The sequence below is a fragment of the Bos indicus x Bos taurus genome, chromosome 1 (assembly GCF_003369695.1).
Source record: "Bos indicus x Bos taurus breed Angus x Brahman F1 hybrid chromosome 1, Bos_hybrid_MaternalHap_v2.0, whole genome shotgun sequence".
NCBI lineage: Eukaryota > Metazoa > Chordata > Mammalia > Artiodactyla > Bovidae > Bos > Bos indicus x Bos taurus.
In genome coordinates, this window is record NC_040076.1 from 20,451,479 (window position 1) to 20,478,350 (window position 26,872).

At 35.9% G+C, this 26,872-nt stretch overlaps 1 long non-coding RNA gene across 3 annotated transcripts in view; it reads right to left on the reverse strand.

The window, feature by feature from the left end:
• Positions 1-26,872, reverse strand: part of LOC113895402 — a 675,663-nt gene that overhangs the window by 283,603 nt on the left and 365,188 nt on the right. For all 3 annotated transcript variants that reach the window (XR_003511837.1, XR_003511839.1, XR_003511834.1), the window contains one exon: positions 22,326-22,375. This is a non-coding gene — a long non-coding RNA (uncharacterized LOC113895402). The remainder of the gene's footprint in view (positions 1-22,325; positions 22,376-26,872) is intronic.

The following is a 26,872-nucleotide window of genomic DNA, read 5'->3' on the forward strand; positions in this document are numbered from 1 at the left end:
CCAGATGTACAAGCTGGGTTTAAAAAAGTCAGAGGAACCAGAAATCAAACTGTCAACATCCACTGCAGCATAGAAAAGAACCTTAGTAGTAAATATTTTTCAGATTCCTAAAAATCCACGCAAAAACATTGTTTGACCTCCGTATTAAACAGTAAGTGTACTGGCAAAAATTATGAAGGCCAATAAGTTATGGTTGAGGAGTAAAGTATTGGTAATATTCTGTATATTTGTAACATTAAGCACCAATTATCTGCAAATGGCATGCCTTCAGTGCAGTTCTAACTGCAAGGTTTTAATAGTTATCATGGGATATTTCTCACAGTGTTAATCAAAATCATTTTTGAATGATATAGTGACAAGCTAAATTTATTCCTCCTCCATGTATATAAAAATTTATTAAATAAGAAAAAGCATATGCATCTCATGGAAGTTCTAGCTGATGTCTACATTTTCAAATGGAATCAAACACAGTAATTATATATTCAAAATTTATAATTTTTAAGTTAATGATTCACGAAGGAAAAAACCTTATACTCCTTAATAGTCATTTTATTTCTGAGATACGCAAATTAGCTTTTAAATCACATTATCTTTGTGATCCCGTGGACTATAGCCTACCAGGCTTCTCTGTCCATGGGATTTTCCTGGCAATAATACTGGAGTGAGTTGTCATTTCCTTCTCCAGGGGAATCTTCCTGATCCAGAGATCAAATCCATGTCTCCTGTGCTTCCTGCCTTACAGGCAGCTTTTTAACATTTGAGTTATTAAGGAAGCCTCTCTTATCACGATGATAGACTACTCAAGATATTGGTATGTGATCATCTAGCTATAATACAAAACAGAAAGTTTTTCTTGAAAGTTAAAATTTTACAAAAAAATGAGTGAGATAAAGATATATTTTTGATCATAGGTGACAAGAACCATTAGTAAAAATGTGGAGAAAAATTTGTTTTTGATAATTACTGTTTATTATTGTTATTTATGTAAGTTGAAAATCTTCAAAGTGTAAAAGACAGTCTTATGACTGGCAGATTGTTTAAAAATCAGAAGTTTAAGACATACACTGTCTAAAGCAACACTGTCCAACAGAACTCTCTGGAATGACAGAAATATTTTATAATTTTCCACAAAATTGAAAGTCAAAAGCCTCTTTTGGTTATTAAACATTTGAAATGTGTAGAATACAACTGAGAAGCTGAATTAGACATTTTATTTAACTTTAATCAAGTTCAAGTTGAAAAATCACATTAGACTAGCATAAAAGTGTGGGTTATAAAGCTCTCTGCTCATATTCCTCTGCTTCAATATCTCTAGTATTTCCAAGAAAGTATGGTCTGTGAGAGGAGAAATGTGATAACTCCAGAATAGCACACCACAGTTCCAGATAACGCTGACATGGCTCAAGATAAACACAGGAAAATACATTACAATCAGTCCTAGGAAGGACTGAAATAAAGGAGAACTTAATTTATTTGAGTGCTCTAAGCATGCTTCCCTGCCCACTCCACATACCCTCTCCCCAAACAAAATAAAACAAAAATATTTCAGACTCTTCAAAACCTCGAGGCCTGAACCTCCTGAGCAATTTCAGAATCAGTGCACTGGAAATGCCTTTCCTTTCTGCTCACATGGGCTTCCCCCATGGCTCAGACAGTAAAGAATCTGCCTGCAACGCAGGAGACCCAGGTTTGATCAGACTAACACTTGTACTTTTTCTTCTTTTCACTTACACCCACATGGTTGGGAGGTCCCATTCTATCTTCATTGAAATTCTTGGATTTGTTCTTCCATGAAAACAGACTATCCTTTTCTCCAGATGTACACTGTCAACTTTTACCTTTGAATCCTAAGTCAATGAATTCTGATGTTGGGCATCCTTTTTTATCATTTGCTGTTTAAATATCCTCTCCTTGCCAATCTTATCTACTTTCACAGCATTCACTGTTAACTCTATGCATGTATGTCTCCCTAATCTTAACTCCCACTCCTGCTCAGTCATGAGTCTAGTCCAGGATTTCTCGCTAACAGTCACAACATTTCACCCTAAATGCTTCAGCACCAGTTCCAATTCAAGACATCTCAAATTGAACCTTTTTGCTTCCAAAAACAATAATAGCAACAACTAAGACTAACTTTCTTAGTCTCTGCTCTGTTTCACTAATGATTCCAGTCAGCCATGATCAAAATTCTTATCTTTGACTCATTCTTTCCATGCTTAAAGTTTGAAGCATCAAAGTGGTTAAAATCAAAGAACTCAGATTCACAAGAGAGCAGGGCTGGACTTTACCCCCTAGCTCCTCCATTTGCTGCCTGCATACTTAAGTATATGAACTAAATGGTTCGAACTTTAATTTTTTAATCACAAAAATGGAACTACTAATAATAACATCATTACTAGTTCTAAGTACTTTCTGTCTCTTAACACATTTAGTCTTTACAACAACTCTATGAGATTGATACTGTCATTATTTATTTTCTATAAGAGAACTGAAACAGAGAGAGTTAAATGCATTACCAAAAGCCACAACAGTAAGTGGCTGGGATTCAGTCCTAGACATTCTGGCTCCAAGATTGTAACCACCATACACACTGTCTTCCTGACAATAACAACTTATCTCAAAGTGTTGTGAGGATAAAATTAGATCAAAAGGAGGAAATACTTGTCAATATCAGCTGCTAATATCCTCATAAATCTCTAGACCAAAGTCAGAGGTACCCTTTCTTCTATATGACTTCCTGTAGCATTTATTCTTGACCCATACGACTTATATACTGACTTGTACTATATCACTTGACAGTCATGTCTTATTACATCATATAGATTATAAACTGTTTGAAGCTGAGGATAAAAAGTATCCCATGACTTATAAATATTAGTAGAATTAAAATGTCAATGCATGTCACTTTAAAATTTCTTTTTATGGCTCTTATCCATTTCATAGTTCCTTAGATCCTAGTCTTAATTATTGTCAAATTTATGCAAGTGTTGCTTACTTTGACAATTTATGCTTCTCCAGTGTTTTGATCCCTTTCCCTGAGCTCATCCTCCCTAGATGGGAGTATCAGTATTTCCTAGCCCTGTTCTCTTGCTTCTGAATCTAGCCTATTCCCATACCCTTCTTCATTCTATACCTCAGCTTGGTCTCAGCTCTCCAGCATGCCCATTCTTATTTGTCCATTCTGGTTCTAGAGTGTGCTTGAGGCCCCAGGGATTAAATACACATGCCAGGCTCAAAGCTTACCTGGACTGCTCACTAGGAGCTCATGTAAAGTTAACAGAAAACACTAAGTTAAAATCTATTTTCCTGTCATTGCCAAACAGATATTTTGAGAAAATCAATGGAGAGGTGCTAAACTCTTAAATGTTAAGTACATTGCTCATTAAAAAACAATATTCAGAATTATAAAAAACTGTTGACATGACAAATTATTTTCAATGTGTTAAAAATGTTACTTACAAAAGAATCCAATTGATGATCACACACAAATACATAGAAAAATGTAGGAAAGGTTATATACCAAAACTTGCATAGTTTATATTCAAAACTGAGATTGTGAATAATTTCTCTTATTTCTTAGTTATCAGCATTTTCCATAATAAGCATTTACTGTTCATACAGCAAATATATTATTTAAAAACCAATTGAGTGACAACATGCTCATTTAACTTATTTTCATTCAGTGTTATGTAATCAACAAACTAATAGTATTTTACATCAGTGATCTGAAGAAATAAATTTTATTTGCATGTTTCATTCCTTAAGGTCTTTCCTAATGTCCATTTTTCAAGCTAATCTTTTATTCTTTTTTCCTTACCTGCATCAACTACATAGATGGTTGATACAGCTGCTTTAAATGTATTCTAAATTTCACAGGCAGTTTTTGTTCAATTTTTAGTTAACTATACATCTTTCTTAGACAACCAGTTTTTGCTGGTCTCTTAATTTGTTACCTAAAACAAGTTTGCTTTACACATGCAGGTTTTTTTTACACCATCAATCTAGAAAATATAGTACTCTAAAAGCAAGTTAAGTCATTTCGGTTTTGCATAGGTCTTTTTAGAGAGCAAAGCTGCCATTTTCTTTGGGGGAATAATACACTTTAAAGTGGCATATAGCAATTAACAAAACAATACACATGCCCTCTATACACCAATACTTTAAACAATTCTAACCCTATGCGTGCATGTGTGCTAAGCTGCTCCAGTCATGCCCAACCCTTTGTGACCCCATGGACTGTAGCCCACCAGGCTCCTCTGTCCATGTGACTCTTCAGACAAGAATACTGGAGTGGATTGCCGTGTTCTCCTCCAGGGGATCTTCGCGACCCAGGGACTGAACTCACATCTCTTACGTCTCCTGCATTGGTAGGAGGGTTCCTTACCAATAGTGCTAACTGAGAAGCCCTCTAATCCTATAAAGAAGTATAAAAATAAAATATAATAAATTTTATACAACAAAAGTGGTTTTTAAACCATCATTCACTAGCATGTATATTAACACAGCAATCCAGTTGTACAATGTTCCCACATAAAACCAAACCAATTTTCTTTCTAAAGTGAAGTAATGCTGATGATCAGAATTTTAGCCCAGAGCACTGACCAAACAAACATAGATAATTTTAGAAGGAGCCATGATAGTGAATATCTGCCTGCACCTCTACAAAGCAAAATGTTGCTAAGTAGAAATAAAAGAAAGTCTACTGAAATTTAGGCAATTGGAATAAGAACATAGGCAATGAATGAACTGCCTAAACAAATTTGTATGAGGAAAATATATATGCATAGAAAAAGTTTTGAAAGGCGATTATAAAAAATTTGTGTAAGCGTGGTTATGTCTCTCTATGGTATATTGAAAGAGGTTTGCAGTTCAAGTTTTGCTACCAGCTTTATTACTGATAATCTTTGTTATTTAGAGACAAGAATTATTCTATAATTAATTCTACAGAATTAATTATAATTAATTGTAATTATTCTATAATTATTTCTACAGAAATGTATAATATTTGCTCCTTAGGAATGTCAGAACTGAAGCTGCCATGAAAATTAGGACTATCGATTGATTTCAACCTATGTCCAAGAATTTCTGATGGAAGTTTTGAATTAATATATTCTTTGTCATCACTGTTTTCTTGAATAAACTCGAGTAAGAATCCAGTATGATGAAAACACAGGATGTGCTATACGCGATCCACACCTAATTCTTCGATGTGCAGCATGGTATGAAGGGACTGGACTTGGAATCTGTGTCATTGCATTGTGGCTTCGTCAATCACAATCTCTGTTTTAGGATTTTTAAACATTTTGTCACAGGTATTTTGGATGGGATGATGTGAAGGTGAAATGAAGCCATATACAAAAGTGTTTAGTAAACTGAAACTGCTTGTATAGACTCCTTTGGTTTTAATATTATTATTATTCTTTCTCTGATAGTACTAGGGGGTAACAGGAAGGTGTAACCCTCTAGCATTAGCCCTTATTTCTAATCTATTTTATTTTATGTCTTCATACTCCACATATTTATAGTACAATGTTTACTTGAACTTTTTGTTATTTATATCGAATTTATCACTCTACATCTTGAAAGCTCAAGCAACAATCACAACAGAAAAAAAGTAATAATAACCACCCATCACTTAGAACTTGCTCTGTATTTAAGAGAATGATAGGTGCTTTTAATTCTCCTGTAATTCCCACAATGGCCAGTTTTATAAAGAGGATATCAAGACTCTGAGTGCTAATTAACATTGCCTGAAGGGACACATAGATGCTTACTTACCTTACTTTCAACATTTCTTTTTGTGTGTGAGTATATTCACTAAAATTCTTTATCGTATCAGATTCAGTAACTCACCAAACCACTTTCTTTAAAAAAATTTCTTAAGATGTGACAAACTTAAATTCCCACTCAAATTAGGAGTATAGGTATGGCAACAGACTAATCAATTTTCTTTTTTTGATTAATTGTATGATTCCTAAAATATTTCATATATAGTATAATGCCTGGGAATCTATTAGCCTTTTCTTGATTTTTTTAAAATTTTACTAAAAGAAACATAATTTCATAAAATTTGTCGTTTTAAGTATACAGTTCAGTGGCATTAAGTACATTCACATTGTTGTATAATCATCACACAGCCTGTATATCTCCAGGCCTTTTTCATAGTCCCAAACTGAAATTCTGTAACCATTAAACAATAACTCCCCATTTCCTCATTCCTCCAGCCTTTAGTAACCACCATTCTACTTTCTGTCTTTATTTGTATATTTGACTACCTTAGATACCTCAAACAAGTTGAATCATACAATATCTGTCCTTTTGTGTTTGGCTTATTTTACTTAACCTATGAAATAAGGAGGCTGAGCTCCAAAGAATCGATGCTTTCCAATTGTGGTGCTGGAAAAGACACTTAAAAGTCCCTTGGACTGCCGAGAGATCAAACCAGTAAATCCTAAAGGAAATCAACCCTAAATAGTGGTTGGAATGATTGTTGCTGAAGCTTCTTCAGGCTCAAGAATACTGCAGTGGGTTGCCATGCCCTCTAGGGGATCTTCCCAACCCAAGGATCGAACCCAGGTCTCCCGCATTACAAGTGGATTCTTTTATGGTCTGAGCCACCAGGGAAGCCCATGAATACTAGAATGGGTAACCTATCCTTTCTGCGGGGGATCTTCCTGACCCATGAATCAAACCAGGGTCTCCTGCATTGTAGGTGGATTCTTTACCAGTTGAGCTACCAGGAAAGCCCAATACTTTGGCCACCTGATGCAAAAAAAGACCCTGATGCTGGGAAGGATTGAAGGCAAAAGGATAAGGGGGTGGCAGAGGATGAGATAATTAGATAGCATCACCAACTCAATGGATGTAAATGTGAGCAAACTCCACAAGACAGTGGAGGACAGAAAAGCTTGGTGTGGCATAGTCCATGAAGTGGTAAAGAGTCAGACTTGACTTAGCAACTGAACAACGAAGATGAAATAAGGATCATCCATGCTACATGTCATCCATAATACATATCAGAGTTTCATTCCTTTCTAAGTCTATTCCAGTATATGCATGAATACATGTTTTTTCACACTTTTATCAATGAATATTTGGGTTGTTTCCACTTTTAGCTATTGTGAACAACACTGCTGTGAACATAGGTAAACAAATACCTGTTCAAGTTCTTGCTTTCAATTCTTTTGTGTATGTATGCAGAATATGTTATTTATTTACTTATTTGCTACAACAGAACACTGGTTTTGCATCTTCATGGAACAGAATTCAGTAATTCCCTGATCTCTTTATATAACATCCACTTGAATTTCATCATCCAACAAACATCGTCTAATGATTTAATCTTTAAGTGTATCAGGTGGCTCACCCTGAATAGATTACACTGGCTTCAATTCTTCATGCCACTATCTTTGCAACTTAGAACATTAGTCTTCAAACTCCATGGTAATAGAAATTACTTTCATTATAAAACGGGTTTATAATTCATCTTTTATATACATTAAAAGGTTGAAAGTATTTCAAATTCTCAAATTCTAGAGAAAGGAGGAATTTTCAGAAAGAAAATAAAATATGTTTTCTCCCATTTAATAGCATATATAAATCAATGCTTATTAGCATCCCTTGAAGCTCAGTTGGTAAAGGATCTGCCTGCAGTGCAGGAGACCTGGGCTTGATCCCTGGGTTGGGAAGATCGCCTGGAGAAGGAAATGGCAACCCACTCCAGTATCCTTGCCTGGAAAATCTCATGGACAAAGGAACCCGGTAGGCTGCAGTCCATAGGGTCAGAGAGTCAGACACAACTAAGAGACTAACACTAACTAATAAATCAATACTTATTAGCATCAATTTAAGCAATAATATCTTGCTCTGACAGTTCAAAATTTTATTTACTTCTTTACATGCTTCTCTGTGGTTTACCAATAGTACTTTATAAAAGCCAAAATAAACAAACTTCAGGCAATCATAAAACTTGAGGGTTGGAATTAGGAAATCTCTACTCATATAAGCAATGACATTAAACTTGCTCAAAAGAAAGTAAACTGTTTTTCATCTAAATGGATGAAAGTTACTATCCTTTTACCCAACACAATGCTAAAATCTTATTTTTGGAACAAAACCTTATAAATATGAATTATTTATCACATACTGATATAACTCAGCATACAACTAAGGAGTGTAACATCTTATTAAATCATGTAAAATATTTACAGCATAAGAAAAACATGACAGAGAATTCAGATACATAAAATACGTTTTTCTCTAATAATTTAGAAAACAATAGGTATCATCATGGCCTATTTTCTACACAATAGGTTTATAAAGATTAAATTTGAATATTAAATCTCTGTCCTTTTATGTCCTCACACTTTATGCATTCATGCTTCATGATGTGAATCTGATGCTGAATAAAAATGCATTATCCGATAAGTAAACTATGGTACATCCAGTCAATAGATTATTATTCAGTGCTAAAAAGAAATGCGTTATCAAGTCATGAAAAAAATGGAAGAAACTTAGATGTATATTTGTAAGATGTATATGTAAGAGGCCCATCTAAAAAGGCTATATACTGCATGACTCCAACTGCATATATGACATTCTGGAGAAGGCAAAACTATGCAGAAAGGAATAAATGATTGCCAGGAGTTAAGAGATAGGGAAGACTGAATATGTGGAGCACAAAGGATTTTTAGAGCAGTGAAATGATTCTGCGTGATACCATAATGGTGGATTAATGTCATCATATGTTTGTCCAAACCCACAGAATGCACAGCACCAAAAGTAGACACTAATATAAACTATGGGCTTTGTTTTTTTTTAATGATGTGACAGTGGAGGCTTCACAACAAATGGACCACTTTGATAGGGGTACTGGAAATGGGGGAGGCTATGCACATGTGAAGGCAGGAGGTATGGGAAAATTCTACACCTTCCTCTCAATTTTTCTGTGAATCTAAACTGGTCTAAAAATAAATGCATTATCTTTCATTCTAGACTTAGTTTCAGGTAATACAAAGAGACCAAAGTAAATAATCCCAATATTTCTTTACCTAGAGCAATTATTTTTGTTTCCCATAACCAAAAGTTTTCCCAAACTTTTGGGAATTTCCCAAAAATTTCCCAAAATTTTTCCCAAAATATTTTTTTACAGAATAATTCACAAATTTCATATTTATGTTATCCTTGGATGAAACCTAAAGGTAACACCCTTTACAGATTTATATCAGGCTTCCTTTATAGAAGTCTCAAAATTCTCTTTTCCTTGTATGAAACTTTTTAAGGTGTGAATACATTCAAGTCCATAAATATAACTCTGTGACACGGTGATACTAACATTTATTGGCTACTAAGTGCTAGATACTATGTTACATAATTTACACATTTAGTTTTTGTGTGTTTTTTTAATTGAAGAATCCACCTGCAATGTGGGAAACTTGGGTTTGATCCCTGGGTTGGGAAGATCCCCTGGAGGAGGGCATGGCAGTCCACTCCAGTATTCTTGCCTGGAGAATCCCCATGGACAGAGGATCCTGGCAGGCTACAGCCCATGGGGTTGCAAAGAATCAGACACGACTGAACAACTAAGACCAGCACCCTCAAATTTATCTATAATATTGCAAAAATTTCAGGAGTACAACATAGTAATTCAATTTTTCTGCAGATTTCATTTTATTATAATTATTACAAGCTATTGACTATAATTCCCCATGCTATAGGCTAAATCCTTGTTGCTAATCTCACTATATACACAACAGACTCACAGACATGGAAAAGTAGTTTATTGTTACCAAAGGACGGGAGGGGTAATATATGACTAACAGATACAAATTGCCAACATCCGCTGGATCATGGAAAAAGCAAGAGAGTTCCAGAAAAACACCTATTTCTGCTTTATTGACTATGCCAAAGCCTTTGACTGTGTGGATCACAATAAACTGTGGAAAATTCTGAAAGAGATGGCAATACCAGACCACCTGATCTGCCTCTTGAGAAATCTGTATGCAGGTCAGGAAGCTACAGTTAGAACTGGACATGGAACAACAGACTGGTTCCAAATAGGAAAAGGAGTACGTCAAGGCTGTATATTGTCACCCTGCTTATTTAACTTCTATGCAGAGTACATCATGAGAAACGCTGGACTGGAAGAAACACAAGCTGGAATCAAGATTGCCGGGAGAAATATCAATAACCTCAGATATGCAGATGACATCACCCTTATGGCAGAAAGTAAAGAGGAACTAAAAAGCCTCTTGATGAAAGTGAAAGCGGATAGTGAAAAAGTTGGCTTAAAGCTCAACATTCAGAAAACAAAGATCATGGCATCCGGTCCCATCACTTCATGACAAATAGATGGGGAAACAGTGGAAACAGTATCAGACTTTATTTTTGGGGATCCAAAATCACTGCAGATGGTGACTGCAGCCATGAAATTAAAAGATGCTTACTCCTTGGAAGGAAAGTTATGACCAACCTAGATGGCATATTCAAAAGCAGAGACATTACTTTGCCAACAAAGGTCCATCTAGTCAAGGCTATGGTTTTTCCAGGGGTCATGTACGGATGTGAGAGTTGGACTGTGAAGAAGGCTGAGTGCCGAAGAATTGATGCTTTTGAACTGTGGTGTTGGAGAAGACTCTTGAGAGTCCCTTGGACTGCAAGGAGATCCAACCAGTCCATTCTGAAGAAGATCAGCCCTGGGATTTCTTTGGAAGGAATGATGCTAAAGCTGAAACTTCAGTACTTTGGCCACCTCATGCAAAGAGTTGACTCATTGGAAAAGACTCTGATGCTGGGAGGGATTGGGGGCAGGAAGAGAAGGGGACAACAGAGGATGAGATGGCTGGATGGCATCACTGACTCGATGGACTTGAGTCTGAGTAAACTCCAGGAGTTGGTGATGGACAGGGAGGCCTGGCGTGCTGCGATTCATGGGGTTGCAAAGAGTTGGACATGACTGAGCGACTGAACTGAACTGAACAGATACAAACTACTATGCATAAAATAGATGAGCAACATTTATTTTTAACTACATAAAACTGTAGGGTCTTCCAGGTGGTTCAATGGCAAAGAAATCGCCTGCCAATGCAGGAAATTCTGATTCGATCCCCAGGTCAGGAAAGTCACCTGGCGGAGGAAATATTCTTGCTTAGAAAATTCCATGAACAGAGGAGCCTGACAAGCTACAGTCCATGGGGTCACAGAGTCCAACACGACTAAGCGACTGAGAATGCACACATGCATCCATGCATATAAAATTTTGGATGCTGTCTTTAATCTATAAAAAGGGCAATATCCTATAGCTCATGGCGAGATTATTTGTAACTCATTTTTTCCTTATGAGAAACATGGGATGCTAGTATGACTGCTTTTTATTTTACATATCCATTGAGTCGGTGATGCCATCCAATCATCTCATTCTCTGTTGCCCCCTTCTCCTCCTGCCTTCAATCTTTCCCAGCATCAGGGTCTTTTCCAATGAGTCAGTTCTTCACATCAGGTGGCCAAAGTACTGAAGCTTCAGCTTTAGCATTAGTCCTTCCAACGAATATTTAGGGTTGATTTCCTTTAGGATGTACTGGTTTGATCTCCTTGCAGTCTAAGGGACTCTCAAGAATCTTCTCCAATACCACAGTTCAAACGCATCAATTCTTCAGCTCTCAGCTTTCTTATTTGCCTTGAAGTGATGGCACTGGATGCCATGATCTTCATTTTGTGAATGTTTAGTTTTAAGCCAGCTTTTTCACTTTCGTTTTTCATTTTCATCAAGAGGCTCTTTAGCTCCTCTTTCCTTTTGCCGTAAGGGTGGTGTCATCTGCAAACAGGTTATTGATACTTCTCCCATCAATCTTGATTCCAGTTTGTGCTTCATCCACCCTGGCATTTCAGATGATGTACTCTGCATATAAGTTAAATAAGCAAGGTGACAGTAAACAAATTTGATGTACTCCTTTCCCAATTTGGAATCAGTTTGTTGTTCCATGTCCGGTTCTCACTGTTGCTTCTTGACCTGGAGTAAGCCTCTTCTAATTCCACGGCTGCAGTTAGCATCCACAGTCATTTTGGAGCCCAGGAAAATAAAATCTGTCACTGCTTCCAATTTTTCCCCTTCTATTTGCCATGGAGTGATGGGACTGCTGCTGCTGCTAAGTCACTTCAGTTGTTTCCGACTCTGTGTGATGCCACAGACGGCAGCCCACCAGGACTAGATTCCATCATCTTAGTTTTTTAATGGTTCCCCCTGCCTTTTTTTTTAATGTCTGAGTTTGAATCTGCATTGTAACATGGTAAAAAGATTTCCAGATACTTTCCTGGTAACTGAAAGTTTGAGAAGAACAAATCGCTTTTCTTTTTCAACTTTTAAGACTTAATGAGCACATGAAAAATGAGAAAATAAGTGTACAAGTAATAAAGATGCCCCAGTTCAGATCATCTCACTGCATCCAGTGAGAAATAACATTTTATGTTTAATTTTGGCTCCAAAATGAATCTTACAGATACATGCATCCATTCTCACTATTTTTTTCTTTCCTTAAACCTCTTATTCAGTTATTATCTGTCTATTATGTTGCAATATTCATGCAATTATATCTTCCAGTTTGCTGTTTTACTTCTTAGGATATATGCAAATCCAAATGGTGGTTTTCCCTTTCCCCCCTAGAACTTTAGGACTTAACTAGTGACACAGTGACATGGATTATTTCTTTCCACTAGATGGCAGTAACGGCAATTTAATAATACATTTTATGAAGCAACGGCCTGCTTGCCGCATGCACAGCACACAATGACTCTTTGTGTGAAGGTTTTGTGAATTGCTGGGCTTACTATGGGAGCAATGACTTTGTGGCAAAACAGAGAATATTTTTCTCTATTGACATCTATGCTTAAATTTCATTACACTTGCTTTTCAAGATTAAAAGCAGTCTTGTTTTCATATCCCTTATGCCTTGCTGTAATAATCAGCTATTTTGAATGATTTCTACTGGTGTTTGAAAATAGACAAGTGGTTGCTAAAATAGGGTACCTTGTTAGCATAACTGTCAATAAATCATTTCATTCTTCTAGTTTTTAAGGAGAGTTTTCTCTTTTTTCTCTATCAAAGGCTATATGTGTATATAATTTTTAAATACAGAAATTAAAGAGTTTCATGATAAATTACATACTGGGTTGATAGATTCATATTTATTGTTTTTTTGCTAATAAATATTTGAAGAGCATCATATGCAAATACCATACTATGACGTTAAACAATGACAGTGAGAATAAAATGGGTTTAAAATGATAATAGGATTTTATAAATGCAGTTCTATTGACATTCTATTGAGTGTTTAAACATGATTCCTTGCATTCAGAATGTTTTCACATAAATATTAAACAATTATCCCATAGAAAGGAAGAAGTTTATTAATCAAAAGATAAAGTCCTTTGAGGATAACATTATGCAGCCTCCTTTTAGCCCTGATATTTCAAGGGACTAGAATAGAATAGGCTTTACTATTGTTCAGACTTGTCCTATAATAATGGTCTATGTTAAACCGAAAGTGCCTCTCTCAGTAACTGTGTGAAGAGCCAGATGATTGGTTTCCTCAATAGTCTTGAAAAAATAAAAATGAATAACTAGAAAAATTAAATTATAAAGTATTAAAATATGCATACATTATTATTTGCCATGGACACAAAATCATTCTGTCGAGTTTTTATACAAGTTTCTAATGCTGACTGCCAATTATTTTATGTTTTCTGAATGAGATCAGACAGTTCTCAGAAGAGCCTGCCCAATAGAGCACTTGGCATGGAGCCTTGCTCTAGCCTGGGCTTCCCTGGTGGCTTAGACAGTCTAGAATCTGCCCATAATGAGGGACAGGCAGGTTTGATCCCTGGGTCAGGAACATCCTCTGGAGAAGGGAATGGCTACCCACTCCAGTATTCTTGCTTGGAGAATTCCATGGACTACATGGGCAGGCTACAGTTCACAGGGTCGCTCGGAGTTGGACATGACTGATCGACTTCCACTCACTCACTCCTTTACTCTAGACTGTTTCCTTGCTTCTTAGAAGAGTGAGGCTGCATCTCCTAGGAGTTAGATTTTAAACAACTAGTGCTCCAGTCCATGTGGTCGGTCAGACATGACTAACTGACTGAACTGAACACATAGTGAAAAGACCAGACAGATATATCCTTGAAAACTCCTGAGGAAGGGGTCAGTTTGAAGACCAAACTGAGGTGTCTAGAAGAGTCTGACAAAGGCAAATATTTTTTAGTTTTCTTTTTAAATTTGGCTCCTGTGGTTGTCCAGAATACTACTGTCAGGTTACATTTAGGTATTATTCAGTGTGAAAAACATCTTATATTTAAACACTAGATATGAACAACTGGGCTTCCAGGTGGTGCTTGTGGGAAAGAACTTGCCTGTCAATGCAAGAGACACAAGAGACATGGGTTTGATCCTGGATTCAGAAGATCCCCTGGAGGAGGGCACGGCAAGCCACTCCAGTATTTTTGCCTGGGAAACCCCATGGACAGGGTCACAAAGAGTTGGATTAGACCAAAGTGACTTAGAATGCATGCAGACACACAGCACAAGATGGGTATTGCTTCCTGGCGAAGAATTTAGTTCTTTTCTCCCAGCTGGGGCTCACTTGAGCCTTTCCTTCTTTCTTTCTCTATCCCTTCCCCACATCCTACGCTTCTGCTTTTCTCCCCAGATAGAGTATTGATGATCAAACTCCCGTCCAGGGCCAGATCTAGAGGTTAAACAATGGCAAACCATACTATTAGCAAGAAAAGCAAAAGCCTTGTCTCTGCTTGCACAGATGAACAGCTTCTAGACATCAGCTGAGCTATGTACACCCGCTTGGGAGCAGAATGAAAGGCTGTACAAACAGCTTTCTATGGTGACATCTTTCAGGAGGCACTTTGGTGCTGAGCCAAAGGCAAATAGACTGGAACTTATGTTTTAAGTCTGAGATCTCAATTCTGTTTGGATATTGTCATATTAACTTTCTGAAGACCAGTGATTTAATTTTAAGATCATTCTATAAAGATTTATGAAAGAATATTATGTAAATATTGATACATACATTTTGAAGGTGTTTGACATATGTCAATTTAACTTGTGCAACATATGTTTTATATTTAAAATACAAAATGAGCTCAGTGTCAACTTTTATTAGTTAATCATATGTAAGTTAGCTGAGACCAGATTGAATTTCACTGTTAGAATATTTCAGATTTAGCCTTAGATGTGCAAATTTATATATAATGAAATGTAATTTTTACTAAAAGACAAATACTCATGGAGTCATTTTATATTTTGAGCATTATTAATATCTTTTATGATATTATTTGTCCCATGTTTCTTTTTTTTTCCTTCTAGTTTAATGTACAAAATGTGGGCTATATTGAAGTTATACAGTTTATTTACACACCTCATGTGCTAAGTTGCTTCAGTCGTGTCTGACTCTGTGCAACCCTAAGGACTTCAGCCTGCCAGGCTCTTCTGTCCATGGGACTTTCCAGGCAAGGATACTGGGGTGGGTTGCTGTGCCCTCCTCGAGGGAATCTTCCCGACCCAGGGATCAAACCCATTATCTCTTATGTCTAACCTGAATTGACAGGCAGGTTCTTTACCCACTAGCACCACCTGGAAAGCCCTAGACAGGTAAATATACTTAAATTTCTAAAGTATGTAAATTAGGTTGCCAGACCTAGTTCATAAAACTGGAACATTTATCTGTATCAGAATTTATCCATTTGGCTTAATGATCTGCTTTTGTTTGTTTATTTTGTTAATATCAAAGGTGTATGTCTTAAAATATCAATCAGTATTTGAAACTCAAGTTAAAATTAACACTATTCATCATTCTGCCAGGCTAAAACAAACAAAAAATCAAAACAAAACACAAAGAACAAGACAAACAAACAAAAATTACACACAAAAATTTTTTAAACCACAAAAAACTGATCTGTGTACCTTTTGTTAAAAAAGTGGTCCTCAGGAAACTAAAGAATAAACCAAAGAAGAAAAAAAAAGATACTACTTTTGATAATATGCCTCTCTCTATATGCTAAGTCATAGATTTAGTACAGTTAATGTTATTCAAGTTGTGAACATGTGTGTGTGTGTGGTGTGTGTCATCTACATCAATTTAGGCTTAATAGTGGAAAAATACACAAACCATCAACACCCAAAAGATAGTCATATGTAAGGATCAACAAGTGCTCAAAAAAGGCAACTTGGAATGAATGTACATATTTAGGCTTTCAGACGAAATTTTCACATGAATGAGGAGGGATAAGTTTGATTGGGACTCAATTTTTAAAGTGTAAATAATGTAAGCAGGTTTATTTTAGCTATTATTTTTAAAAATTAGGTTTATAATTTATGAAGTAAGTTCAGAAGAATAAAGTATTAGTTGTTACACATATTATTCTTAAACAATTCTATGTATAGTATACTATACATAATACACTCCAAAATCGTTTATGTTTGATTTTAGCAAGGAATAGAGGATCATACTTGTAAAACCATTTGAGGGGACTATGATTTTCCCTAAGGGCATCTATTATGCCTTTTGGTCATGCCAGTGATAATGATGACAAAGGGGTTTAAGATAATAGGTTTTATATAGAACTCTCTACATGCCAATATTGCTTTAAAAGATGTAAACATATTATTCTGTTCTGTTATAAATATGAAAATAAAATATTAATTAAACATCATAGTATTTAAATCATTCTGCTTAAGATATCCCAGGAGATATAAGTTCGCTCTTTCAAAGTACTTAAAAGTGCTAAATGACTTCCCACATTTCTCTCAGGCTATTCTTTACAGAGCAAAGCACATTCTGAAAAATGTAAATCAATTCACATTTCTGATTAGAATGGCTTCCCATGTGACATAGAAAAAAAATCCAATATTCTTAACACACCAACAGGAGCTTCCATGACTTGGCCCCAACACGTTAGATGTGTTGGCATTGCTCAAATATGCACACTCTCCTTGGAGAAAGTGCTCTCCCAAAACAGTCTTGCCTCCTGGGGGTCTTGATTCTGACTCTTCCCTTGGCCTGCGAGGTTCTTCCCAGATAACTCATGGGAAGCATACTGCTTTACTTTTCCGAGTCTCTCCTCAGATGCTACCAACACAGAAAAGCCTTCCTCAACATAAAAGAGAAGATATTTTCCTTTTAACCTCCCACCCAATGTTATTTTTCTTCACATCATTTGACACTATTAAAAACAGTAAATCAAAGAGGACACTAATAGATGGAGAAATATACCATGTTCATGGATCATAAGAATCAATATAGTGAAAATGAGTATACTACCCAAAGCAATCTATAGATTCAATGCAATCCCTATCAAGCTACCAACAGTATTTTTCACAGAGCTAGAACCAATAATGTCACAATTTGTATGGAAATACAAAAAACCTTGAAGAGCCAAAGCAATCTTGAGAAAGAAGAATGGAACTGGATGAATCAACCTGCCTGACTTCAGGCTCTACTACAAAGCCACAGTCATCAAGACAGTATGGTACTGGCACAAACACAGAAATATAGATCAATGGAACAAAATAGAAAGCCCAGAGATAAATCCATGCACCTATGGACACCTTATCTTTGACAAAGGAGGCAAGAATATACAATGGAGAAAAGACAATCTCTTTAACAATTGGTGCTGGGAAAACTGGTCAACCACTTGTAAAAGAATGAAACTAGAACACTTTCTAACACCATACACAAAAATAAACTCAAAATGGATTAAAGATCTCAACTAAGATCTTTAAAGATCTCAAGTAAGACCAGAAACTATAAAACTCCTAGAGAAGAATATAGGTAAAACACTTTCCAACATAAATCACAGTAGGATCCTCTATGACCCACCTCCCAGAATACTGGAAATAAAAGTAAAAATAAACAAATGAGACCTAATTGAAATTAAAAGCTTCTGCACAACAAAGGAAACTATAAGCAAGGTGAAAAGATAGACTTCAGAATGGGAGAAAATAACAGCAAATGAAACAACTGACAAAGAATTAATCTCAAAAATATACAAGCAACTCCTGCAGCTAAATTTCAGAAAAATAAATGACCCAATCAAAAAATGGGCCAAAGAACTAAACAGACATTTCTCCAAAGAAGACATACAGATGGCTAACAAACATATGAAAAGATGTTCAACATCATTCATTATCAGAAAAATGCAAATCAAAACCACTATGAGGTACCATTTCTCACCAGTCAGAATGGCTGCGATCCAAAAGTCTACAAGCAATAAATGCTGGAAAGGGTGTGGAGAAAAGGGAACCCTCTTACACTGTTGGTGGGAAGGCAAACTAGTACAGCCACTATGGAGAACAGTGTGGAGATTCCTTAAAAAACTGGAAATAGAACTGACACATGACCCAGCAATCCCACTGCTGGGCATACACACTGAGGAAACCAGAATTGAAAGAGACACATGTACCCCAATGTTCATCGCAACACTGTTTATAATAGCCAGGACATGGAAGCAACCTAGATGTCCATCAGCAGACGAATGGATAAGAAAGCTGTGGTACATATACACAATGGAGTATTACTCAGCCATTAAAAAGAATACATTTGAATCGGTTCTAATGAGGTGGATGAAACTGGAGCCTATTATACAGAATGAAGTAAGCCAGAAAGAAAAACACCAATACAGTATACTAACTCATATATATGGAATTTAGAAAGATGGTAATAATAACCCTGTATGCAAGACAGCAAAAGAAAAACACATATATAGAATAGTCTTTTGGACTCTGTGGGAGAGGGCAAGGGTGGGATTATTTGGGAGAATGGCATTGAAACATACATAATATCATATGTGAAATGAATCACCAGACCAGGGTCGATGCATGATACAGGATGCTCAGGGCTGGTGCACTGGGATGACCCAGAGAGATGGTATGGGGAGGGAGGTGGAAGGGGGGTTCAGGAGGGGAACACATGTACACCTGTGGCAGATTCATGTTGATGTATGGCAAAACCAATACAATATTGCAAAGTAATTAGCCTCCAATTAAAACAAATAAATTTATATTTAAAAAATAAAGTGGATAATACTGTACAAAGGATAGAAACATACTAGATTTGGGATTTTCCTTACATTGTTCATACATACAAGGATGACTCATTTAAAAAATTTTGGTGGGTGTAATGACTTTCTAAGTAGGTTTAAAAAAAAACAGTATTATTTTTTTTTTCACTTGTTGGTTTAATGCCTGCCTCCCTTCTGCCCCACCATTACCACTAGAATGTAAAAGTCATACTTGTGTTCACTACTATACTTCTACCACTTAGAATATTACCTAGTGCATAGCAAGTGCTCAATGAACACTGATGGATCAAATTGCATCACTCATTAATTTTCTCTTCACACTTGGTTAGGCTAAAACGGTCTGATCCACACTGCTAACTCCAAATCTAAGCTCAATGTGAAACATACAGTCACATATACAACATACCCCTACACAGAGACTTGTAAAAACTTAGTAAGAAACTTCTTAAAAGCACAATCTAGCTTTAGAATACTGTTGTGTTAATATTTAAATTTTTAAAAATAAAGTATCTTTTCTACACAAAATTTAAAGGGGCAAAAGTCAGATGTACTTATCAGCGTGTTGAGTATAATATTAGTTTGGCCAAAAAGTTCATTCAAGTTTCCCATGAGATGTTACAGAATAACCTGTATGAGTTTTATATATAAATGTATATCCATATCACTATAGTATGTGAAATATATAAATATCTAATAGACTTAACAGTAGTATAACATCAATATTATCAGCAGACATGTAATATATAAAAATGATGAACATGTATTACATCTATCTAGCTAGTTAGCTTTCAGGTGACCTGTGCCATTATAAACAAAATTGCTAATTATGTTTTGTACAAGTAAAGTTGTTTACTCTCAAATACAATTAGTATGCTTATTTTTTTAAAATACATTTATTGGTATAAGACCATGGCTTAATTTAGGGTGCTTCCCTGGTGGCTCAGTGGTAAAGAACCTCCTTGCCAATGTAGGAGATGCAGGTTTGATCCCTGGCTGGGAAGATCCCCTGGAGTAGGAAATGGCAACCCACTTCAGTATTCTTGCCTGGGAAATTCCACAGACAGAGGAGCCTGGTGGGCTACAGTCCATATTGTCACAAAAGTGTTGGACACAACTTAGCGACAAAACAGCAACAACAATGACTTAATGCATTTTTTCTCTCCACATTATGTCTAATCTTGGTCTAAAGAGAACTCCTGAAATATTTTAAACCGTCAATGGAGGATTAGAACAATTAGCAAATCCATCCCCTAAACTCATTCATTTATACTAAATCACATTTTTATATTGTGACTTTTGTTTTCATCAAATGTTATATCTGATAAATGCAACCATTATACTGAAGCAAAGCAACATGTATTCTGTTTTGTGCATCACATATTGTTGGTGATGGATACCTCTAGATCACATGTAGCTCAGTACAGGGACTCACTGATCTGCATGTGATCTAGTGGGCTCAGAGGGTAAAGTGTCCGCCTGCAATGCAGGAGACCTGGGTTCAATCCCTGAATCAGGAAGATCCCCTGGAGAAAGAAATAGCAACCCACTCCAGTAATCTTGCCTGGAGAATCCCATGGACGGAAGAGCCTCGTAGGCTACAGTCCACGGGGTCGCAAAGTGTTGGACACGACTGAGCGACTTCACTTTCTTTCACTTTCTTTCTTAAATCTTGATATCCAGTTCTAATATAGGCCTCAAGTCATTTTGGATACCTATGTTGGAGTTAAAATATCAGTCAGATTTGCCTTTCAAAGCACAATCTGTGCCTTCTAAACTAGGGCTGTGATAGAGGGAGGACACTAAGCATCCGGATTTTTATTTTCTTTAAATAAATGTCAGTGCTCCATAGTGTGGAACATTACCTATATTAACATGAAGGGACAACTATAAAAAAAATAAGCTAAAGAGAAATATTCTTGGTAGTTTGTTTATAAAAACAAACAAAAAAAACCTTTTTGACAAAAAAGACATAAAAACGTGCAACTGTGCTTTCTGAGCTTAGAGAAGCTCACAAAAATGAGGTAGAGGAGCACATGTCAACTTTGGCATTGGCTGCCTCAGAAAGAGGAGGGGATTAAGAGAAGGAAAGGGTAAGTAGCTTTCTATTACAAGAATCTGTTTTGAGTTTTAACATACTGCTTCTACAATTATATACTTACATAATTATATAGATTTAAATATATATACTTACATAATTTACATATATACTTATATAATTTATTTAAAGCAATGATATATCATTTTATATTCATATAATACATACTTACATATCTGTAAAATATACAATGATATATAATTATATATATACAGATAATCTCTATGTGTGTGTATTTTTATGTGAATATTCATATACTTAAATTCACCAACTGCTTTTAATTTGGCACTATTTTTTCTGTATTTTATTTCTGAGTCTATCATAAGTATTTTTTTGTATCAACTGTCTTTGGTTAAGAAATGTTATAAGCAAAAAAGTATATCTTAATGTCAGGAGAGAAAGAAAATCTGTTACATTAAAATTGCACTTCATTAAAGTATTGGTTGACAATTTTTCCAGAACAGATATTTTAAATTATTCTACTGAATCATGAGAAAAAGCAAAAGAATTTCTCCAGTCCATTGCATATGGTGTATATCCATTTCAGAAGAAAACATATGGGTGATCAAAATAGTTTATTAAAAACATGAAGATTCATAATTTGAAACAGCAACAGTAATATATACATATTAGATGTAAATGTATAGCTAACCAGGGTCATATAACTCAATAAAAAAAGAAAGGATTTTAATCACACCTATTTCATTTGGTTTAATAAGTAGGTCTTCTGGCTGACAGATGCGTAAGTCCAGCCTAATCATTAACTATTTTCAGCACAGAAAAAAATAACATAATATATTATTGTTACTGTCAAAATACTGACTTTGTAAGTATTTGCACCAAAAGGAAAAATGGTTTCAGGATAAAAAGGTTATTGAATTAGAAGGGAAATACTTTCATTGACTTTTCTCAAAAACAGGACTGCACTGAAACTTGCCAAATCCAAAAATTATTGACTAGGATAGTTTAGTAAAAATATTTTGGCTTCACTGAAAAATATACTTTGAGGTCTAAGAGTTCTGGTCACATTCTATGCTTTACACTAACATACAAAATTAGACGAGAAAAAAAAATTACCACATATGGTATGACTTGTTATAGTACAATATTAAAATGACACTTCTTTCAAATAATTAAGACTTACTGTTAACTTCTGAGTCATCACTTTACAATGCCATTTTAATGATAAATAACCTGAAAAGAAAATAAATATATCAAGATAGGGTCTTCGTTAAAAATTTCCATGAACTATGCTAAGAGAGTACAATTTAAGTGTTCTCACCAAAAATAAATTAATATGAGATAAACATGTGAGCTGATGGATGCATTTATCAACTAGATGAGAGGAATCTTTCCACAATGTATACACATAACTAATCACTACAATGTTTATCTTAAATATCTTACAGTTTTATGTTAATTATAACTCAACAAAGCTGAAATTTAAAAAAATTTCCATGAACTAACATACATTCAAAGGGATCAGTTTACATTTACATTAAAAAAATCTTAAAACCAAAATGTCCTTTTTAAAATGGGAGTCTAAAAAATTTAAATATGGCAGTTTACATACTGTTAGTTGGAAACATGTTCCCTTTAGTAAAAATAGCCTTCCTCTTGGATTCCCTAAAAATTACTGCACAATAATGTTATCAACAAAGTATGTTGCTAGAATAATCAATACAATTCATTGTAGGTCTGCCTTCTAAATTTGAAAGTACAAGACTTCCAAATATCGAAATTCACAGGGTTTAACATTAGTAAAACTATTAAACATATCCAGCCAAAGATAAGTTTACGTAAATTGGCTTCAAAGTCAAATTGCACTCTTGATATTTTTATTGCTATTGTTGTTTCTAAAATAATCACAAATATTTTAGAGACAAAAGGTTGTCATATGGGTGAATCTATAAAACACCACCATTTAAGTTGTTTAATATTTCTAATTTTATATTAAAGATTTTTGAATCACAGGGGTTATTAGTAGAATGCTACTTTTTAAATACAGCTTTATTTTTAAATCTTACTTTTAAAATAGATAATCATAACTAAATGTGATATCTAAAATTTCAATAATTTAAAACTATTCTGTTTTTTAGAAATGTTTTAAAATGTCATTTTATATACTCTATTTATAATTAACTTCCTTACCAATACTATTTGCTGTCATAGGCATCCAAAAATTGTTTATCCCTAGCAGTAACTAAAATAATTTTAAATGAGTTGAAGATTTTGGAAAACATATGCTTACAGATGAGGTTTTTACGGGCTATATTTCAACTCTGTGAGAATCTACAATATTAACAACATGATTGATGGGCTAGTCCAGTTTTTCAAACAGCAGAATATTCATGTAGTCTGTAGAAAGAATGTTTTACTCTTTTGACCTAGTTCATTCATAATTGGCAAAGTATTTGGAAACTAAAACATTAAGGAAGGCTAGTCTCCTTTCCAGACCATGAGTATGCAGAAAGAAGACAGCAGAATCAAAACTTATAACCGAATTGTTTCAAGATTTTAAGTCAATGTAGACTGTTTTATGTTTAAAAAACTCTACACAATATGTAAACAGTTTAAATATATATTTTTTCACTTAAATAACTACAAATAACTCTTTATGTATTTGGAACCAACATGAATAACAAAAATATTGAGAGAGTCTAAAGTTTTAAATATCATGTACCAATAGATTCATATTTCTTAAGTAAAATAGTGTAAGCTTCTGGTCAGTTTTGTTTTTTGTACTTCTAGTAGAACATAGCGGAAAAAAAAACCCTAAAATCCGTAATTAATTCTGTTGGTGCCTGTAATTTACCTTATTATTTTTTATTGATATATAATTGTACAATGTTGTGTTAGTTTCTGCTCTACAATGAAGTGATAGTGTTAGTTGCTCAGTTGTGTCTGAGTCTTTGTGAACCACTGGACTGTAGACAACCAGGCTCCTCCATCCATGAAATTCTCCAGGCAAGAATACTGGAGTAAGTTGCCATTCCCTTCTCTAGAGTATCTTCCTGATCCCAGGGATTGAACCTGGGTTTCCTGCATTGCAGGTGGATGCTGAGCCACCAGGGAAGCCCTGTACAATGAAGAGAATCAGTTATATGTATACATATATGCTCCCTCTCTGAGATCTACCTCCACCCCGACCCCATCCCACCCTTCCAGGACATCTCCAAGCACTGAGCTGAGCTTCCTGTGCTATACAGCAGGTTCCCACTAGTTATCTGTTTTGCACATAGGGGTGTATATATAGATCAATCCAAATCTGCCAATTCACCCTACCTTTCCCTTCCCCTGCTGTGTCTACAAGTCTGTTCTCTTCATCTGAGTCTCTATTCTTGCCCTAGAAACAGGTTCACCTGTACCATTTTTATAGATTCCACATACATGCAAATATATGATCTATTTTTTCTATTTCTGACTTATTTCACTCTGTATGATAGACTCTAGGTCCATCCACATCTCTACAAATGAACCATTTACACTCCCTTTTATGGCTGAGTAATATTACATTGTGTATATGTACCACATCTTCTTTATACAGTCATCTGTTTGCACACTAGGGAATTTCCAAATATTGCTCTGTAAATTTTACATGAGAATTTGGTGATTTATAAAGAGCGGTGACAATTTTTCATTGGTGAGACAATGGGGATCAAAATGTGATCTGGCTAGAAATACTGGGTAAGCATCTCCCCATTGGGTTTCCCAGCTGACACAGGGATAAAGAATCTGCCTGAGATGCAGAAGATGCAGGAGACCCCAGAGGTTTGATCCCTGGGTTGGGAAGATCCTCTGAAATTGGAAAAGGCAACCCACTCCAGTATTCTTGACTGGAGAATTCCATAGACTGAGGAGCCTGGCGGGCTACAGTCCATAGGGTCACACAGAGCTGGACACGACTGAGAGACTGAGTATGCACACATCTCCCCATTGTACAAAGTACAGAAGTCCCAGAATATATGCAGAGTACATCATGAGAAATGCTGGGCTGGAAGAAGCACAAGCTGGAATCAAGATTGCTGGGAGAAATATCAATAACCTCAGATATGCAGATAACACCACCCTTATGGCAGAAAGTGAAGAAGAACTAAAGAGCCTCTTGATGAAAGTGAAAGAGGAGAGTGAAAACATTGGCTTAAAACTCAATATTCAGAAAACTAAGATCATGGTATCTGGTCCCATCACTTCATGACAAATAGATGGGGAAACAGTGGAAACAGTGGCTGACTTTATTTTTTTGGGCTTCAAAATCACTGCAGATGGTGAATGTAGCCATGAAATTAAAAGACGCTTACTCCTTGGAAGGAAAGTTATGACCAACCTAGACAGTATATTAAAAAGCAGAGACATTACTTTGTCAACAAAGGTCCATCTAGTCAAGGCTATGTTTTTTCCAGTAGTCATGTATGGATATGAGAGTTGGACTATAAAGAAAGCTGAGTGCCGAAGAATTGATGCTTTTGAACTGTGGTGTTGGAGAAGACTCTTGAGAGTCCTTCGGACTGCAAGGAGATCCAACCAGTCCATCCTAAAAGAAATCAGTCCTGAGTGTTCATTGGAAGGATGATGCTGAAGCTGAAGTTCCAATACTTTGGCCACCTGATGTGAAGAGTTGACTCATTGGAAAAGACCCTGATGGTGGGAAAGACTGAGGGCAAGAGGAGAAGGGGACGACAGAGGATGAGATGGTTGGATGGCATCACCGACACAATGGACATGGGTTTGGGTGGACTCCGGAAGTTGGTGATGGACAGGGATGCCTGGTGTACTATGGTTCATGGGGTCGCAAAGAGTCGGACACAACTGAGCAACTGAACTGAACTCAACTGAAGGCTAAGAGGCTAATATCTTTGAAACTCTAGATATAGAATTCTACTTAATTTATGACCCATCCTTTCACTTAGAAGGAGACTCCTTAACCTGGTATTACCACAAGGCTCATTCTCCTGACCCCCAGTTCAGCAGTCAACCTTTCCTACTAAACGCTAAATGACATGCTGTAAGGAGAAGAGGAAACCACTGCCAGATTATTGGAATGGGCTGTTTGACAGATTTTGTACCTGAAGGGTAATATAATTGTGTGTATTTTCAGAAGTTGGTGTACAACTTATTTTGCTTTTTGTTTGTTTTTTAAACAAACCATCTGGTTCAGTTCAGTTCAGTTGCTCAGTCGTGTCTGACTATCTGCGACCCCATGGACTGCAAAACACCAGGCTTCCCTGTCCATCACCAACTCCTGGAGATTGCTCAAACTCATGTCCATCACATTGGTGATGCCATCCAACCATCTCATCCTCTGTCGTCCCCTTCTCCTCCTGTCTTCAATCTTTCCCAACAACAGGGTCTTTTCAAATGAATCAGCTCTTCACATCAAGTGGCCAAAGTATTGGAGTTTCAGCTTCAGCATCAGTCCTTCCAATAAATATTCAGGACTGATTTCCTTCAGGATGGACCTGTTGGATCTCCTTGCAGTCCAAGGGACTCTCAAGAGTCTTCTCCAACACCACCGTTCACAAGCAACAATTCTTCGGTGCTCAGCTTTCTTTATAGTCCAACTCTCACATCCATACATGACTACTGGAAAAACCATAGCTTTGACTAGATGGACCTTTGTTGGTAAAGTAGTGTCTCTGCTTTTGAATATGCTGTCTAGTAGCAAGGTTAAATGAGAAGAGATGTATATTG